This window comes from Bubalus bubalis, chromosome 1 (assembly GCF_019923935.1).
Source record: "Bubalus bubalis isolate 160015118507 breed Murrah chromosome 1, NDDB_SH_1, whole genome shotgun sequence".
Classification (NCBI taxonomy): Eukaryota; Metazoa; Chordata; class Mammalia; order Artiodactyla; family Bovidae; genus Bubalus; species Bubalus bubalis.
Window position 1 is genome coordinate 38,570,979 of NC_059157.1, and position 17,057 is coordinate 38,588,035.

The 17,057-nt window shown below is 45.3% G+C and overlaps 1 pseudogene; it reads right to left on the reverse strand.

The window, feature by feature from the left end:
* Positions 1 to 6,975: 6,975 nt before the first annotated feature.
* On the reverse strand, positions 6,976 to 14,771 carry LOC123332893 (annotated as a pseudogene).
* Positions 14,772 to 17,057: the final 2,286 nt, after the last annotated feature.

Here is a 17,057-nt window from a genome sequence, read left to right on the forward strand (position 1 = left end):
AGTAAACATTAAAATTAAAATCCTAGAAATAATTGGGTATATTTCTCCATTAATTTTTAACCAATACAAACTCTTTCTTCCTTTAACGTGGATTCTCTAGGAAGGTTATAACCCACCACCATTCTGGATCTTCCTTTCAAGTAGCCCTGAAGATCCAATCAACTGGGCTCTAAATCTTTTCTAATGAACCTCTTCACCCGCAAGCGTCTGGCCTTACCCTCCTTTTGTGACAGCCGGACTCCCGCCCTACCACTGGCTTTGGATGCTCCAGCCTCTGCCTCACGGGGACGTCACCTCCATAGATGTGGGCACAGGAGGGCCTCAACCCCAGGTGTGAGTGAACCCAAGGCGAGTGACAGCTGGGGCTCAGAGAGCAAGAAAGGATGGAGCAGTCACACTCCTTCTGCTGAGGCAGGCACGGGGCCCCGGGGCAGGAGGTCGTGTCTGCTCTGGTCCTGGAGGCCCTGAGCTCCTTGGAATTCTGACTGTGTCCTTGATCCTTCCCACCAGGCCTTCTGGGACCTCCATTCAGGGACAATGAGGCTCCTTCATGTCTTCCTCATTGCTCTCTCAGTCCTCTTCCAGGTACTGCCCTGTAAATACCAGCCATCATGCCCTTTCCTATCATTACTTGGTTTTTCCTTCCCTGAGTCAACCATCATCAGAAAGTAAAGCATGATAGAGCTACTAGTAGGTCACTTCCACACCCAATTTAGGCATTGAGTGATTAGAGAATTCTTTCCAAAGCATGTTGTTGCGTCTTCATGACCTTAAACGTCTTGTTGGTGGTAACCTTCTCCCTCCTCCCAAATCCCTGGAATAATCTAGATGATTTGTGAACTAAATCAGTTGAATCACCTGGCTGGTATAACCCAGTATGAGACAAAGTTCCTTTATTCAGGCCCAGACTGGAGACCTCTTGCCACACATCACGGTGTGACGTTGAGTTCCACTGGACAAGGCTTCCATCTGACGAGGCTGTGAGAGCTGGGTGGGTTTTGCATGATGGGGAGGTGGGGTGACTGGTGAGGAACACAGGGCAGTGGTTACTGACCCTGAGGTTAACACCCAGGTGTTCCTGTGGCAGGAAGGGTTTGTGTGTGTGTGTATATATATATATATATATTTTTTTTTTTCTTTCTTTCTTTTGGCTGTGCTGGGTCTTCGTTGCTGCGTGGGCTTTTCTCTAGTTTTGGAGAGCGCAGGCTACTCTCCAGTTGCAGGGCACAGGTTTCTTATTGCAGGGGCTTCTCGCTGTGGAGCCCAGACTCCGGAGTACAGGCTCACGGTGGTGTCTCAGGGGCTTAGTTGCTCCCACACGTGGGATCTTCTCAAACCAGGTTCATCAGCAACACTGACATCTTACATCAGAACAGAAGGTGAGGGATACGAGGGGGATGTTTGCTACTGGTGTTTAGCTGGGAAAGAAGGGGATCCCAGTCAGATGGTGAGACCCCCAGGTTTCCTCATGGGACTCCCATGAGACTTCATATAAATGTCTTTTCCTTTTCTAGACAGCACTAGGGCGCTCAATTTTGAAAGACCCTGCCATCTTCAGGGTGGAATCTGCCTGAAGCAAGGGACGCCGAGCTGTGAGCCCTTCAGAGGACCCTGCCGGGCATCCACCATTTGCTGCAAAATAAAGTGGAGCTGACGTAAGCAGCCTAGCTGAGGAACCTGGCGGGAGACCCTGAGCAGGTCTCCTCTTGTGCAAATAAATGCAGAAAGTTCTCACATCTACACAATTGAATGTTTTATCATTGGGACTGATGTTGTTTTCTATGGCAGGGTAGGCAGTGGGAGGGAGACAGTTATTATACTTTAAATTCTTGCCTGGAAAATTCCATGGACAGAGGAACCTGACAGGCTACAGTCCATGGGGTTGCAAAGAGTTTGGCAGGACTGAGCGACTGAACACAAATGTTGCAACAGTGTTTTCATTCACAGAGCAAATGTGACCCTTAAGCCACTTTGGCCCGAGGCTGGAGTCCTGAGAGAGGTGCCGTCATTCGGTGTCTTCCTTGTTCACTGTCTTGTCCAAGGCGTGGCCCCGTCTGTAGTTTGCTGAGTAGGCCGCCTCTCCATACAGGTGTCACTCTCCTCCCTCTGGGGAGGGAGCAGGCCTTGACAGGACCACAGCTCTCTGCAGTTCACAGAGCAGGTTTAGGGTGGGAGGTCGGAGACAGGATGCAAGGTGCCCAGGAAGCCGGCGACAAAGAGGAAGGACAAGAGACACGAGCATTCTTCCAAAACCTGAACAATCTCACAGGAAAGAAAGAGTGTGACTGGCATTGTGGTGGTGTGATGAGGACCAGTTCTATAACTGGGTCCCAATCAGTGATGAGTGGGCTCCCTGGTGGCTCAGATGGTACAGGATCGGCCTGCTATGCAGATTTCTGGGTTGGACAGAACCCCTGGAGGAGGAGACAGCAATCCATTCTAGTATTCTTGCCTAGGAAATCCCATGGACAGAGGAGCCTGGTGGGCTACAGTTCATGGGGTTGGGAAGAGTCAGACACCACTGAGCAACTAACACTTTCACTTGACTTTCAATCATGAATAATTAAAGAAAATTCAGAACAGGTTAGCAGATGAACAACCAGTGTACTGTTTCTGGCTTCTTTGTTTTACCTCAGGTTTTATTTTTTTTCAATTCCTCAGCCAAAGTCACATATTTCAAGCCTCAGCACCATCATAAATTATAATGAAAGTCACTGCGTTCTTCTTTATAAAAATTATCCTGCTTATTCTTGCAAGTTTTCCCTTTACAGGGTATTTTAAAATCAACTTGGTCAATATAAAAATATTTTTAAATCGTAATTTTTAGATTGTTACTAGGGTATGGAAAGTCGTGAGCCAATTTATCATTCTTTTAAAATGTATAATAATTTTCACTTGATTCTAATACTTAATCCTTGAAGAAGGAGACCCGTAGAACATTGTGCAGTAATAAAGAATTCAGTATCTAGAGTCAGATTCCTGATTCCAGCTTTAATTTCACCACATACAAACTCAAACACCACACTGAATATCTCTAGTCTTATTTTTTCCCCATGGATACTATTAGGGATGATATTAGTATTGGTATAATGTAAGACTAGTTTACTTCTGGTTGTAGGAAGGCCATCATAATCACCTTCAATACGCTTCACTTGGTGGGTTCTGATTAATTGCATAAATGTAGGATGAGTAATCAGCCATCATCTTGAGATGAGAGGGAAAATACAAGAATTCTTGAGTCAGTCACTCTGAAGACATTTGTTACAGAAAAATGCTTCATTCAGAATAAGGGGGATCATTTCTTATGAGAAGCCCAAGATTTTCTAGGTGAGAAAGGAAACAAAATCCAACACTCAACCTCAGAGACTCTAAGTTAGGGACGGCTTAGCCAAAGCCCAGGAAAAGAGGAGAGAAACAGCAGGTTAAGGAAAACCAGGAGGAGGGTGCCTGGATGTCTGTTAGCATCACTGATGCCATCTTGGGCTCGTGCAGCTCCCGCCGTCCTTCTGCTGACCTTGCCTGGAACTGGCCTGTGCCGTGAATCACGTCTCTCATCAGGGTCTTGTAGTTAATAGATATTGTTTAATAACCATTAGAACCAGGCAGCCTCTATGCTCTGTTAGTCCCCAAACAGTGAGGATAACCTTCCCTGATATATTCCCATGTGACTAGTTACCCTTTCACAAATCTTAGGAAAATAGATTCCTATTTCCAAGCCCATACCAGCATACACCAGGTTAGCAACAAAATAGCCCCAGGGGCTCCTCAGAGGGAGGCTTGGAGTCCTGCTCTGTGAGTAAGTAAGGTGCTCCCCCAACCTTGGTTATAAAAACGGACGTATTGATTATACCCAGCAGCCTCCTCATTTTTTTGGTCTCAAGATGCCATCTCAGTTTGGTGAGCTGTTTTCATTCCTTCTGTCCTTCATCAGGGACGCTAAGCCCCTGTCCCAAACTTGTTTTGATTCAGGCTTTGGCCAAGGAGCAAAGCCCTTGGACTTTCACTTACCCTAGAACAATGCTGTGTTTTATAGCACAAGAGTCAAGATCATGAGGCTTTATGGGTCATTAGACATCACCATGGCCTGGACAGGGCCCTGAATCAGCAGGGTCATTCCTAGAGCACAGATAAAGCCCATTGTCAGATGCAGGGGGACCGTCTTCTGTACAAACTGAGCCAAGTGACATGCTACAATAGATCGAAGACACCTCTCGGCATCTGAAGAGAAGTGAGTCCTAAACCCTGTGATAGTTTTCCTTCTTGAAGTCCCATTCGGTTAAGTGCAAGAGTGACTATCGGAAAAAGAAAAGATTGTATCTTGACTGTATTTGTGCCTGAGTTGAAGTAGTGGATGGTACTAACTCCATGAATGTAAAGGGGAAAAACGTCATCTGAACTATTCACAGGTTCCCATAAAGTAAGTGCTCCATCAATTTTAATCATTCTTTTAGATTTTTATTTTTTTGATGTGGACCGTTTTCAAATCTTTATTGAATTTGCTACCCTATTACTTCTGCTTTATGTTTTGTCTTTCTGACCACAAGGCATGTGGGATCTTGGCTCCCCTGTCAAGGTTGGAACCCACATCACCTGCACTGGAAGGTCAAGTCTTAACCACTGGACTGCCAGGGACATCCCATCTATTCATTCTTTTCTTTTTTTCCCATCTATTCATTCTTATTTTTACTGTCATCATCATTGTTGTTTTCTTCAGGTCCTGCACCCATTAAGAGCTAACAAAAGAAACCCCTCCAGCTTTGCCAGGAACATTGTTAATCATTGCTCCCGTTTATGTCATGGGCTTTCGAAGTCCAGCAAATATTTTAGTTAGTACTCAGATCAGAATTGAACACTGTCTTCCACATGCAGTCGCCCTGATTGGACCTATAAAAGAAGCTTTGGGTTGCTTTTTATTCAACCCACTGAAGTGCTGTTTGTTTTCTCCTTTCCAGGAACTTGCAAGGAGTCTCTTCTGAACCAGCCTTGAAGCTGTCTTACTTCCTCATCTTTGTTGTCTTCTTTTCTCAAGTGATACCAGGTAAATGGTCTCTGGCATTTCCCTGTCACGTCTGAGTTGAATTTCATTTCTCCAACCTGCTCCACTTTCAGAGAGTTACCCTGGTGTCCCCAAAGCAGCTCAGGGATGCTAATCTGGGAAGAGAAGAAAAGGGAAGTTTCCCAGCCGGGTTTGCCAAAGGCCATCTGGCCTGGAGGCATAGAGAAGAAACCCTGAAATCAATGGGAAAGAATGGAAACAAACTATCATCTGCTTTCTTTAAAGTCCAATATGATGACATAGTCATAACATACATAGTCTCCTTTTTTAAACCTTCCACCTACTGACGTGTGTCTGAGCTGATAGCAGTACCTAAAGTTTACCATTTGCCTCATTCCAGAGGCATTTTGTTCCTGGCTGCCGAGCACGAAAAAAGAGGAAGCTTAGAGGTATTTTTTAGGAGATAATTCATATAGGTAGAACCATGACATTTTGGGAAAAAACACAGATGTATATTCTGCCCCATATCTTGAGCAAGCAGTGGCAGGGATGAGAAAAGAAGGGGAGGCGGGGGTCTGAGCCTCTGTGTGATTTCTCCTCGCATCACAGAAGTGCTGACTGTCACAGGACAGCTCAGAGGGCAGTAAGATCACTTGGATGTGTGGGAGGAGAGTGGCTGGTGTGGCCGAGAGGGGCTGGAGGGTCCCTGAGAGCCGGCGCCTCGCCTCCTGCAGGGAGTCTTGTCTTTTGCCGCCATGTTGTGCTTGGTGCCCAGCACCCTTCGTCCTCTGTCTCCCCTCACTCACTTCCTCCCATCATCACATCACACCATGTGGTCGCTCAGTCATGTCCAACTCTTTGTGACCTCATGGTCTGGTCAGGCTCCTCTGTCCATGGGGTTCTCCAGGCAAGAATAATGAAGTGGGTAGCCATGCCCTCCTCCATGGGATCTTCCTGATGCAGGGATCTATCCCAGATCTCCCACATTGCAGGCAGATTCTGGACCATCTGAGCCACCTAATGTAAATACACTCATCTGACCAATCATTCCTTTCCTAAGTCTCACTGCCCAGGGCTCCTTGTGCTTCCCAGGGTGTTAGCTCACAAAACCTGACAGATAATGAGCTAAGTGAGCAGGGGCTGGATGGATGCAGTAGCTCCCCCGATGCCCACCCCCAGACCCTGTCCTTTGTCTGCTTCTGGTCTATAAGCCACTGTGTGCTCTGGGCCCACTGGGCACAGTCATCCATTCTGTGGCCTCACTCAGATGAGTGACCCCAAGTCAGTTTCCTCACTGGGCTAACTGTCAGAGAGAAGAGGGCATAGATTCCCTTCCTCCACTGGGCTCTGAGGGGATGTCCTGGGTAAGAATGAAGACAGAGCCGCAGAACTCCTCATGTGAGATTCTCGGCACAGTGCTAGGGCATCTGTTGGTCCCAGCGATGGGCGGTCCAGAGGTCAGAGTTCCTGGGTCACAGCTGCCATGATGAAGCCCATCGTGGCATGGGTAGGCATCAGGACAGCCTCCACGATGTGGCACGTAGCTGCAGGTGCAAGGAACCATGATGAGCAAGCTCTCTGCTGGGAGCCAAGTTCTAGCACGTTCCCTCCAGCCTGTGGGTACAATGAGCAGTTCCAGAAAGTGGAAACAAGGTTGACGTCCCTGAGTGGGCAGAGTGGGGAGTGTGACCCTGCCACCAGCCCTGGCATTGGCCTCAAAGGGCATCGATCCCCCAGGCCAAAGCCAATGAGAGCCAGACCTCTGACCACTCAACCTGGGCTCCAAAGCTGGTGACCTCTACTAATGCCCCAGAGTGGACAGGCTGGACTTAGAGGGTCCTTGGGGGGGGGCCTTGTTTATCTCCCCCACATCCTAAGAGGCAGGAAAAACAATCTTTTTGTTTGTTTGTTTTTAAATTTTTGGCCGCACTTGGTCTTTGCTCCTGAGCCCGAGCTTTCTCTAGTTGCGGTGACTGGGGGCTCCTCTCTACTTGTGGTCCTCAGGCTTCTCATTGCCATGGCTTCCCTTGTTGCGAGTCCTGGACTCGAGATCTCAGGCTCAGCCATTTGGCACATGGGGTTAGGTGCCCCGAGGCATGTGGGATCTTCCAAGACCAGGGATCAAACCCATGTCCCCTCGCTGGCAGGTGGACTCGCAGCCACTGGACCACCAGAGAAGTCCCAAACCAACCTTAGTCCTGGTTTGGAGCCAGGCAGGCTATTCCTTTTCTCTTTTAGAAACCTCTCTCCCCTCAGCTGGTGCCCTGATCATTCTAGGTCCTTGGCTTCAGGGTCTTAATGTTTAGATCTTTAATCTTAATTGTAAGACTTTTCTGAGAAACCCTGAAAGCAGGGGTATGTTCTTAGCCTGGGAATGGCGAGTGACCTTCAGAGTATTGCTGACACTCTTCAACTGCGTGGGGCATATGTGTGAGTATGTTCGCAGATTTTAGTAAGAATCTGAGGGCTGTGGTACCATCTTATCTTCAGTGGGTGGGATCCCTTGCCAAGAAGATGAAAACACAAACTAACAAAATTTTAATGTGCTGTTTCCAAAAGACATCTGATAACCCCACAATGGCGCATTTCAGAGGGCACAATAACAGGCTGTAAATGTCAGCCCAAGAGAGCTGTTTACAGTCTCTGATCCTAGTTTCCAAATTACAGCGTAAAATTTCTATTCACACCAAATTTGAAATTCAGCCTTTCTCCTACTGAACAAGCAAGTATAATGGAAGGGACAAAGTGAGGGAAAAGAGGTGCATAAGACAGAATACTTTCCTGGCAGTGTATTTTGGGGATTCCTGGTTGAACTGAATTATTTCTTCCCCCGGATCGTGATCTCAAGACTTTCTTCCAAAAACAGACGTTTTTGTTCTTTCTTTAGGTTGTAGAATGCTTAATTTGTGTGACTCTCACACAAGTGTGTGCCTGGGAAGAAAATAAATTGCCTTCATCACATTGTAAACTCTTCTGCTGTATGATGGACTCATGTTTGATGGAACTTCCTGAATAAAGTGAACTGAGGAATTCACATTTAATGGATAATCCCTGAATTGCATTGGAAAGCTGAAGCTTCATTCTATCGTTTTCTTTATTTATCGACCATTCTGTCAACATTTATTGAACACCTACTGTGTGCTAGAAACTGTACTGGTAGCTGAGGCCATGGAACCAAAGTCTCTTCTCTTACTCAAGTTGGGTGAATGAAGGATGTCTTCCCAGTGAAGGCCATGTGTGAGCTGAGACTATAAAAAGCGAGTACAAATCAGGCAGGGAAATTCTGAGGACAAGTAGCTTAAGTGTGTTTCAGTGTGAGGAGAACACAATACGGCAGAAAGACGACTGACACTGTGTCAGGGGTTAGTTTGAGAACCAGGCTGATGAAACTCGAAAAAGTATTGCCAACAGGTGAAGGACCTGAGACACTAGAGAATTTGTCTTTCATCCTTTTAACAGAGAAACACTGAGAAATTTACATGGAGGTGTGACGAGGGATGGGAACATGGAGAGACTGGAAATTCAGAGGCCACTGAGATTATCAGCAGCGACCACAGCTGCTTCAGAAAGCAGTTTGCTGCCTCTTGTGAAGTTAAGCACATGTTGACCATGTGGAAACCCATATGCCAATGGAAACACAGACGTCCTTCCACAAAGGGACACAAAACCTCGGTGACTTTTCATACTATAACACCCACACACACACACACACACTCAAAGATCTTTCCCCCAGTCCATACATTTGTAGACATATATGAACAGGTTGGCTTTCATGGGGCTCAGTGCTAAAGATTCTGGCTGCCAATGCAGGAGACACAGGAGATGTGGGCTTGATCCCTGGGTCAGAAACATCTCATGAAAAAGGAAAGGACATCCCAGTCCAGTATCCTTGCCTGGAAAATCGCACAGACTCAGTCCATGGGGTCACAGAAGAATCAGACATGATTTAGCAAATAAACCCCACCACCAGCAAAATTAGGTTGTGGAGAACATCCATTTTAACAGTCACAGGAGCAGAGACAGAGACCTAGGAAAGGCAAGGCCTGTCCAGAGTTAATCAGCTAACGAGTGGTGTGGCCAGACTTCCAACTGAAATCTTCCCATCCAGTTCATGACCTCATACACTTAGAAATACCCTACAGGACCCGAATGAGCAGTGTCTCTTTTTAAACAGGACTCAGCTGTAGGGAGTGTCTTGTGCTGCTGAGGATGCTCCGATGCTGAAACTAGACTCTACAGCAGTGTTTCTTCCGACTCTTGCATTCTCCAGGCAGGATGACACACCGGGGGTGTTCTGATACTTGCAGGCACCACCCATTTTCTCACAATCAAGGTTTTTCTTTTTTGCTTTCCCTATCAAGGAAGGGGAGGTGAAAAAGAAACAAATAAATAAGACATGTGTAACTAAAGCTACCAGAATTCATCTTATACAGCAAGGAACTCCACATTACAGTCCACAGGGACACATCTGGCACTCTCCTTAGTTTGGTGTGACCTACAATCTTGGAATGTTTTTCCACATTAGTTTAAAATTATAGTAAGAACTGAGATCAGATCAGATCAGTTGCTCAGTCTTGTCCGACTCTTTGCAACCTCATGAATCGCAGCACACCAGGCCTCCCTGTCCATCACCAACTCCTGGAGTTCACTTAGACTCACGCCCATCGAGTCAGTGATGCCATCCAGCCATCTCATCCTCTATCGTCCCCCTCTCCCGCTGCCCCCAATCCCTCCCAGCATCAGTGTCTTTTCCAATGAGTCAACTCTTCGCATGAGGTGGCCAAAGTACTGGAGTTTCAGCCTTAGCATCATTCCTTCCAAAGAAATCCCAGGGCTGATCTCCTTTAGAATGGACTGGTTGGATCTCCTTGCAGTCCTAGGGACTCTCAAGCATCTTCTCCAGCACCACAATTCAAAAGCATCAATTCTTCGGTGCTCAGTCTTTTTCACAGTCCAACTCTCACATCCATACATGACAACTGGAAAAACCATAGCCTTGACTAGATGGACCTTTGTTGGCAAAGTAATGTCTCTGCTTTTGAATATGCTATGTAGGTTGGTCATAACTTTCCTTCCATGGAGTAAGACTCTTTTAATTTCATGGCTGTGGTCACCATCTGCAGTGATTTTGGAGCCCAGAAAAATAAAGTCTGACACTGTTTCCAATGTTTTCCCATCTATTTCCCATGAAGTGGTGGGACTGGATGCCATGATCTTCGTTTTCTGAATGTTGAGCTTTAAGCCAACTTTTTCACTCTCCACTTTCACTGTCATCAAGAAGCTTTTTAGTTCCTCTTCACTTTCTGCCATAAGGGTGGTGTCATCTGCATATCTGAGGTTATTGATATTTCTCCCGGCAATCTTGATTCCAGCTTGTGTTTCTTCCAGTCCAGCATTTCTCATGATGTACTCTGCATATAAGTTAAATAAACAGGGTGACAATGTACAGCCTTGAACTCCTTTTCCTATTTGGAACCAGTCTGTTGTCCCATGTCCAGTTCTACCTGTTGCTTCCTGACCTGCGGATTGTTCTCTAGGAAGGTGATCATGCTCATTGATTTAAACAGTGTCTATGGGGCTTCTCTCTGGAGAAGGCAGTGGCACCCCACTCCAGTACTCTTGCCTGGAAAACCCCATGGATGGAGGAGCCTGGTAGGCTGTAGTCCATGGGGTCGCTAAGAGTCGGACATGACTGAGTTACTTCACTTTCACTTTTCACTTTCATGCATTGGAGAAGGAAATGGCAACCCACTCCAGTGTTCTTGCCTGGAGAATCCCAGGGACGGGGGAGCCTGGTGGGCTTCCGTCTATGGGGTCGCACAGAGTCGGACACGACTGAAGCGACTTAACAGCAGCAGCAGCATGGGGCTTCCCTCAGGCTTCCCTGATGGCTAAGCTGGTAAGGAATCCGCATACCAATTGAGGAGACAAGGAGATGCAGGTTCGATCCCTGGGTGAGAAAGATTCCTTGGAGAAGGGAATGGCGACACACTCCGGTATCCTTGCCTGGAGTATCCCATGGACAGAGGAGCCTGGTGGGAGACAGTCCATGGGGTCACAAAGAGTCGACCATAACCCAGTGACTACACAACTGGACCTGCTTGGTTAATGAATTCTGAGCGGAACTGACGTTTCCCTTCAGGGATGGGGACCTTAATCGTCAGCACGAGAGTCCTGAGAGCACTTTGCTCTGACACAGGACCAGCCGCAACCATGGTGGTGGCTGCTTCTCGGGGGTGGGGGGCCTGATCAGAGCACCCGGGCCTTCCCGGGTTGGTGTCATTTGAGCAAGAATTCCCTTTGGCTCCTGGAAGATGCTAATCTGGAGGCGCTGTCACCACAGCACCGCCTGGAGCATGCTGTCACCTGAGGCGGGCTGCAGGGAAAACGCAGGACACCCAGTTTAGCTTGGATTGCAGGTGAGCAACACATAGCCTTGTAGGATAAGTATGTCCCGAGTGATGCACAGATCACACTTGAGCTAAAGTATTTGTTGATTTCATGTAATTCAGTAAGTACATTAGTTTTCTGGGATTGTTGAATATTTAATAAAACAAGGTCTTTGGGGTCAAACCCACTTGGGCTTGAGTTCAAGTGCTCCCTACATTCAATCTGCACTTCTTTGAACAAATTACTTCATTTCTTAATCCCATCGTGCAAAATGGCCTACCGCATAAATATTGCTATGAGGAATATATTTGGGATAAGACATTAAAAGTTTCATTGTTTTAGTTCAGGAGGAAGTTCAGTTCAGTTCAGGTGCTCAGTCGTGTGTGACTCTTTGTGACCCCATGAATCTCAGCACGCCAGCCCTCCTTGTCCATCACCAACTCCCAGAGTTCACTCAAACTCATGTCCATCCAGGCGGTGATGCCATCCAGCCCTCTCATCCTCTGTTGTCCCCTTCTCCCTCTGCCCCCAATACCTCCCAGCTTCAAGGTCTTTTCCAATGAGTCAAAGCTTCGCATGAGGTCGCCAAAATATTGGAACTTTAGGTTCAGCATCAGTCTTTCCAATGAACACCCTGGACGGATCTCCTTTTGGATGGACTGGTTGGATCTCCTTGCAGTTCAATGGACTATTAAGAGTCTTCTCCAACACCGAAGTTGTAAAGCCTCAATTTTTCGGCACTCAGCTTTCTTCACAGTCCAACTCGTAACCCATACATGACCACTGGAAAAACTATAGCCTTCACTACACGGAACTTTGTTGGCAAAGTAATACCTCTACTTTTCAATATAATATCTAGGTTGGTCCTAACTTTCCTTCCAAGGAATAAGCGTCTTTTAATTTCATGGCTGCAGCCACCATCTGCAGTGATTTTGGAGCCCCAAAAACAAAGTCTGGCACTGTTTCCACTGTTTCCCCATCTATTTGCCATGAAGTGATGGGGCCAGATACCATGATCTTAGTTTTCTGAATGTTGATGTTCAAGCCAACTTATCCACTCTCCTCGTCCAATTTCATCAACAGGCTTTTTAGTTCCTCTTCACTTTCTGCCATAAGGATCATGTCATCTGCATATCTGAGGTTATTGATATTTCTCCGGGCAATCTTGATTCCAGCTTGTGCTTCTTCCAGTCCAGTATTTCTCATGATATACCCTGCATATAAGTTAAATAAGAAGGGTGACATTACACAGCCTTGACATACTCTTTTTCCTATTTGGTACCATTCTGTTGTTCCATGTCCATTTCTAACTGTTGCTTCCATGGCTGCATACAGGTTTCTCAAGAGGCTGGTCACGTGGTCTGGTATTCCCATCTCTTTCAGAATTTTCCACTGTTTATTGTGATCCACACAGTCAAAGGCTTTGGCATAGTCAAAAAAGCAGACATAGATGTTTTTCTGGAACTCTTTTGCTTTTACCATGATCCAGGAGATGTTGGCAATTTGATCTCTGGTTCCTCTGACTTTTCTAAACCAGCTTGACCATGTGTAAGTTCACGGTTCGTGTACTGCTGGAGCCTGGTTTGGAGAATTTTGAGCATTACTTTACTGGCGTTTGAGATGAGTGCAATTGTTTGTTCATTTGAGCATTCTTTGGCATTGCCTTTCTTTGGGATTGGAAGTGGTCAACATGATTTATTATTATTATTAGTGTTACTGTTAGTCACATGGAAATGATGTATGGCATAAAGTCCCCTGTAAATGTTTTCTATTCCCATTACACTTTATGGGTTTACCACCAACTAGTTAAGGCCAATCATGGGAGGCTATTTTTCACTTCTCTAAGCTTCTCCTTCATTATTTGTAATATGGAGCATGTCACATATGCTATGCTTCTGTCAGATTTTATATTATTCCGTTTAGCACATCACTGGATGATGACTCAACTTGAATAAACTTCTGTACTCCAGTCTCCAAGGTCATGCACCATATCACCCGACCAGTTGCATCTGCCACTTAACCCGATGTTGTCTGGATAAGACACACAAGTAAGAGGAAGAGAAGGTACAGTAGCTTTATGATGGGAAAGGATTTATCGGAATTCCAAGTAGAACCAATATCTGGTGCCTCACCTGAATCGTGGCAGGCGATCTGTGCGAGAGTTTGAAAACTTCAGCTGGAAAGAAAGGACTTTTATCCTAGCAGAGATGGTCAGCTGGGCCTGGGCCTAATTTCAGGATGTTTCATGTATGGACACATGGTCCATGTTTTTGTCTCTCGTAAAGGAAGAGGGTTGCAGGAAGTCAGGGTTTCCACTTTGGTTCTCACTTCTGCTTATGGCTCTGAGGTTTGGAGCATTTTTTGGAGAAAAATCATTGAACATTGAATTCTGTTAGAAAATTATTCATTTCTTTTTTTCACCTTTATTTCATGTCTATTCATCTGTCCATTTCTCCTTTCAGAATAAACACCCTCAATCCATGGGTCACAAAGAGTTGGACACGACTGATTGACTGAACAATAACAACATAACACACATACACCTTTTACAATCAAAAAGGAATTTTGGAAATTTAAATGATCTTTTTTCACTCTCAACATTAGTTGTTTTTTTTTTTTGCTACCATTTACAGAGAGAATTGATCCATCTTAAGCAACCTCTTGCATAGACCACAATCAGGTGAGCCTTTACGGGGTAGAGTATTTCTTAATACCGGTATTCTTTCATCAATGTATTCTTTAGTGCAAAGCATCAAAGGATACCAGTTAAGGGGCTTCCCAGTTGGCCCTAGTGACAAAGAGCCCAGCTGCCAATGCAGGAGATGCAGTTTTGATCCCTGGGTCGGGAAGATCCCCTGGAGAACGGAATGGCATCCCACTCTGGTATCCTTGCCTGGAGTATCCCATGGACAGGTTGGCAACAGTCCATGGGGTCACAAAGAGTTTGACGTAACTCAAGTGACTTAGTACACACGCATACCAGGTAAATCATTGATATTTTTTGCATGTCTTCCTTCTCTCCACTTGGTTTTCCTTTACAGTGTTCCTATCTCTCTTTTTCTTCTTATGCAAGTCTCAAAATTAACAAGTCTTATTTTATTATCTTACAGTCTCAGCACCTAGAACAGTTCCTGGCATAGAGCAGGTAGTCAAACATTTGTTTCTATGAATAGGTACTAGTGTGAAGAGTCAACATATAGGTGAATAAATAAATGGATGAATGGAGAGAATGAGGGAGGGAAGCAGAAAAGAAAGGAAGGCTTGATCTTAATCCTTAGGGTTTTGAAGGTCTGTAGAGAGCCCATTAAGTTGCCTTATCCTAAAGTGTTCCTGAGTACAAGCACCCACTCACCCATTCCCAATATAACAGGTCAAAGCAGGTCATAATACGTCATGGTCTTTAGCCTTCACTCACGACCTCTCTTCCATCTTATCTGAAGTATATGTTCTGACGTTTTTCTCTCTGTCCTGAGGCAACTTAGCAATAAAATGTTTTCACTTTTAATCTTTTGATCAGCATTTGAATCTTTCACTAAGTGGAGATCTATTTTAGTTTAGTGACATCAACCTAAAAACAGAGCAAGTGTTTGTAGGAAGCTGTTTAAATAAGTCTTACTTAATTCTACAGAATAGCTGTGAGGGTTTTATTTCCTTGGCCCCAGCAACAGTACTTTTACAATAATAGAAAGAAAGTATAGACTACAGGCAATTGGCCGCCTTTCTCTCTTATACTTTTATACCAAAAGTGATCCTTTACCCTGACTCCCTAATTGTTATGCATCTATTCCCACCCCTTCTTCACTATAGATGTCTCTCTCTCTCTCCTGGAAACCTACCTTGCAGATGGCTCCTCGGCCCTTCTCGGGTGGATTGTGGCAGAGACACCTGGGAGCCCCTGTCCATGGCTACACAATTAGAGGCCAGGTCAAAAAAGGGCAGAGGAGGGGGTGAGTGAGGTCACACAGGATGCCTCCTGATCCCTGTTGGCAGAAGTCATCCTGGCGGAGAGGTGGGGAACCAGCCAGACTCGATGGCATTGTTGCCACCAAAATCTTGGTTTTCTCTGCCCACTGGAGCCAAATAAAATTTGCAGAGACAGAGTTTGGGGCAAACAGAAAGATGGCTTTAAACATTAAGCCGGCAGAAGGGAGAACACAATAGGTTCCTTCCTCAAGGAGCCTGTCTCCCCTCCATTGGGAATCCAGGGGATCAAACAGTCGGGGCTCACAGTCAGGGTTTGGAGATATGGAACAAAAGGTGTAGGGGTCCTGAATTCTCTCTTTTTGCACTGTTTGGAAACAGACACTAGGCCAGTATCAGGTAGATAGGTATTTGGGTCTGGCAGTTGGTCCCGGTGCTTGGGTCCATTGTCCTTTGGGGATTTCATGGTGACTTTCTTCCTGTAATACAAAAGGGGGAAAGCAAACCACTAGGGGTGGTTTCCAAAGAGAGTGCACCATAAAGTTAAGCATCAACATGAGGTTAAAATAGAGCAAAGAGAGGTACCAAACTACAAGGGGAGGTTTATGATGCCATTAAGTTAAGTTCAGGACGTGGCTAGAATAAGTTAAAGAATCATAGTTGCAGAGTGTGGCTCCTGCAGAGTTAGAGGGCAACAGGTACAGATGTATTTGCATAATAGTTTAGCCTTCTGAAAAGAAGAAACTTAGTTATCAATGCAGACTGTTGATTGTCAGCAAAGTAATGCTCAAAATCCTCCAAGCTAGGCTTCAACAGTACATGAACTGAGAGCTTCCATATGTGCAAGCTAGATTGAAAAAAGGCAGGGGAACCAGAGATCAAATTGCTAACATCTGTTGGACCATAGAAAAAGCAAGACATTTCCAGAAAACATCTACTTCTGCTTCATTGACTATGCTAAAGCCTTTGACTGTGTGGATCACAATAAACTGTGGAAAATTCTGAAGGAGATGGACCACCTGACCTGCTTCCTGTAAAACCTGTATGCAGCTCAAGAAGCAACACTTAGAACCAGACATGGAAAAACAGATTGGTTCCAACTGGGAAAGTAGTAAGTCAAGGCTGTATATTGTCACCCTGCTTATTTAACTTCTGTGCAGAGTTCATCATGTGAAATGCCAGGCTGGTTGAAACACAAGCTGGATCGGGATTGCTGGGAGAAATATCAATAACCTCATATTGTTGATGATACCACCCTTATGGCAGAAATTGAAGAGGAACTAAAGAGCCTGTTGATGAAGGTGAAAGTGGAGAGTGGAAAAAGCTGACTTAAAATTTGACATTCAAAAAACTAAGATCATGGCAACTGATACCATCATTTCATGGCAAATAGATGGGGAAACAGTGGAAGCAATAGATGACTTTATTTTTAGGCTCCAAAATCACTGCAGATGGTGATTGCAGCCATGAAATTAAAAGACACTTGCTCCTTATAAGAAAAGTTATGACCAACCTAGACAACTTTTTAAAAAGCAGAGACATTAGTTTGCCAACAAAGGTCCATCTAGTCAAAGCTATGGTTTTTCCAGTAGTCATGTATGGTTGTGAGAGTTGGACTATAAAGAAAGCTGAGCACTGAAGGATTGATGCCATTGAACTGTGGTGTTGGAGAAGACTCTTGTGAGTCCCTTAGACTGCAAAAAGATCCAACCAGTCCATCCTAAAGGAAATCAGTCCTGAATATTCATTG